General features: G+C 47.2%; 1 non-coding gene across 1 annotated transcript; it reads right to left on the bottom strand.

Annotated features, from left to right (window-relative positions):
- Window positions 1-844: 844 nt before the first annotated feature.
- Window positions 845-919, bottom strand: TRNAI-GAU (transfer RNA isoleucine (anticodon GAU)). The gene has a single exon. It is a non-coding gene; the product is annotated as a tRNA-Ile (tRNA).
- Between the last annotated feature and the right edge of the window lie 2487 nt (window positions 920-3406).

The following is a 3406-nucleotide window of genomic DNA, read 5'->3' on the forward strand; positions in this document are numbered from 1 at the left end:
CTCACAGGGTGTCTGCTGTGGGGAGAGGAAGGGAAAGTCAAGTCTGCTTCAGGTAGTGAACAGCAGGGTATAAATTCAATTTCTTCTCTTCTTCATATCTCCCAGAGTTTTTCAACCTCGACTAGAAACCCCCATCCCCCATGGGTGGCCAGGAAGGACCTGGCAGCCCTACACCAGCTAGATTTACTTCCAGCTAGGAAACTAAGCTCCCTCAGCCCTTTCCAAAGCTACAGCTCCTTTCTCTCTTCCATGCTGATCTACTAATTCTCCAAAGTTTTGATCTCTCATTCAGAAACACAGAACGTCGCCCAGCTAACAGGAACCCATCTTTGAATTCCCAAGTCTCATGAAAATGAGATGCCCACTCATGAGCCCCCACCTTCATAGTCTCACATTCTTGCTCAAACTGGTCAGGAGGGCTTTTCAACTCATCTGCAAGGAATTGCTGCCCACTGACTTGGCAGTCCTCCTCCAGGGATCTTTGTGTGCTCAGCGGGAAGCACGGTGCATCCTACCTGTGGAATGGTTTCCACATTCGCACTGTGGGAGATTTAACCGCTTTTGCAGAATGGTTTGAGCGTGCAGATTAGCTCCAGCCCACAAAATGAGGGAGTCCAAGTAGCAGAGCTTCAGACACACACATAGGAGCTCTTGAACCCAGGCCAGATCAAAGTTGCTGTTCATAAATCAGCCACAGGATCTGGGATGAACATGAACATATGAAGCTGCCTTATACTGAATCAGACCCTTGGTCCATCAAAGTCAGTATTGTCTACTCAGACTGGCAGTGGCTCTCCAGGGTCTCAAGCTGAGGTTTTCACACCTATTTGCCTGGACCCTTTTTTGGAGATGCCAGGGATTGAACCTGGGACCTTCTGCTTATCAAGCAGATGCTCTACCACTGAGCCACCATCCCTCCCCAATATATATCAGGATATATCAGGATCCTCTCTTCCAACTTCTGCTTCCTGATTAAGGGCATTTTGGCACTTTGATGGTGATTGGTTTGACAGGTGGGTTGGGGTTGCTAGAGCCAAGTTGAGAAACTCTTGGAAATTTGCTGATGTAGCCGGGGTGTGTGTGTGTGTGGAGTAACAGGGATTTTGGTGGGGTACAGCCCACCCTCCAAAGCAGCCATTTTCTCCATGGGAACTGATCTCTGTAATTGGGAGATGAGTTTTAATTCCAGGGGAATCCCCAGGTCCCACCTGGAGGCTGGCATCCCTAGAAGTGAGCAGGTTGCTCATTGAGGCAGAACACAGCTCGTGTTGCCAGAACTCCACAGCCAGTACAGGCCAAGCGTGTTGCACAAGGTAAGTCCTTCATTCTGCAAGGCCATTGTGCCTACACATTAAAAACCCATGAGAAAATGCAAAGCAATGGCACGAAGACATGACGTTGGATTTAAACAGGGATTTAGTGTGCAAACAGATCAGATTTCTGCAACAAAGGAACGTAAAGTAAGAGAAGTGGCTTCCAGGTAAGGAATTCCTCCCCACCCTGGTATGGGAAGCAGAAAATCCCCAGATTAAAAAGCACCACGCAGGGGTTAAGAGGGTTGGACTAGGATCTGAGAGACCCAGGTTTGAATCTCCACTTGCGCCATGGCAGCTCACTGGGTGACGTTGGGCCAAGTCATACCCTTTCAGCCTAACCTATCCCACATGATTGTTGTGTGGGTAACAAGGAGAGGAGAATGATGTCAGCGACTTGGAGTCCCCCTCTGGGGAGAAAGGCAGGGTACAAATGAATCAAATGAAGTCTCCCTTTCATCTGGAAAAAAAAGACTGGTTTACACCCATTTAAAAGTATATCTCTGGAGTGACTGCAGGGACACTCTGTCCATGTGGACACAGCGCTCAACTCCCCTTCATATAAGGATAATTAGTAGATATAAGATATACTGATCCTAGGAAGGTTTATGATCAAATTTCAATTTGGGGATGGGTTTTAAATGTGAGATTTAATTGCTGTTTGATATATGTAATTTACTGCTTTAATATGTTGAGAATGATGGAACATTAAAATGAAAGCAGAATTTTCTTTTTTAAAAAATAGTCCTTTAAAGAGCACTTTCCCACTTTACCTGCTGAACCACACCTGAGGTGTTACAATGTGGCTCAGCAAGAATAGTGAGGGGAAGGGGGGCGGTGTCAGAGACACAGGGGACCTGGCAAAACAGCCATTGCGGCTGTGCTTCTGCAGAGGTGCAATGGGAGGGAGGGGGAAGAAGAGCAGAGTTGAGGGCAGCAGCAGGGAACAGCACGAGAATGGGGTGGTCATGGGGACATTGGTCTCCCCCTGCTGTAGTGCTACTTGCTGTAGCTGCCATGGACGGACAGACAGACAGACAGACAGACAGACAGACAGACAGATAGATAGATAGATAGATAGATAGATGAGTACAAGGGTTGCCAACTCTAGGTTGGGAAATACCTGGAGATTGTGCAGGCAAAGGCTGGGGATGGTGGGGTTTAGGGACGGGAGGGGCCTCAACAAAGTATAATGTCATAGATTCCACACTCCAAAGCAGCCATTTTCTCCAGGGGAACTGATCTTGGTTTTCTGGACTGGAGATCAATTGTAATAGCTGTAGATCTCCAGGTGCTACCTGGAGGTTGGAAGTCCTATTTCTGGTCAAATATTTGGGAGCTGAAACTCAGCATGGCGACCGATCATCACTGGGAAATGATATACCGGCTGAGAGAGAACTGTTACTCTGTATGCCAAAGAGAGTTAAGAGTCCCTTAAAATTACAAACACCCCTTCAAGTTACTATGGGTGGTAATACCAAGCCTAGATGAGTAGTGGGGATGTCTTGCTGTCCATCTGACCAAGTGTGGTCTTGAGATGGAGGGGAGAAAGTAGGGAGATAACCAAATGATAACTACATGTTGTCTTTCTCTTTGTTGCTTTTGATCATTAGCAGCTTAGGTCAGGTACTTAAGGCAGGAAGGAATTTGGTATGTTTTACCAAAAGGATACTGATCTGCCCAACAAAGCTTTTACTCTCTCTTACACCCGGGAGTTTTTTTGGGGGGCAGGGCAGGGTGATGTTCAGACACAAAGTGTTGTGACATCACTTCCCATTCCATAGGCGGAAGTGATGTCACCACAGAGATCTGGGAAATCCCTCGAGTGTCCCTTTAGTGTTGTGATGTAACTTCCTGGGTACATAACAGGAAATGTCACAGCATTGCTGTTCTTTCCATTCACTCCATAGAGTGGCAGCGGGAACCTGAAGCCTGGGGTGGGAGATGTCCCGCCATAGTGGAAGACCTGGCTGCTCCACTTACATGAATGAGCACCATGACTCATACATTATGTATGAGTCACAAGACAAGAAGAACGCAATCATGCAAAAACCAAGCGTGAAAACAGCTGGCAGGGAGGGTCATGGAGCAGT

This window comes from Heteronotia binoei, chromosome 12, assembly GCF_032191835.1.
Source record: "Heteronotia binoei isolate CCM8104 ecotype False Entrance Well chromosome 12, APGP_CSIRO_Hbin_v1, whole genome shotgun sequence".
NCBI classification, from domain to species: domain Eukaryota; kingdom Metazoa; phylum Chordata; class Lepidosauria; order Squamata; family Gekkonidae; genus Heteronotia; species Heteronotia binoei.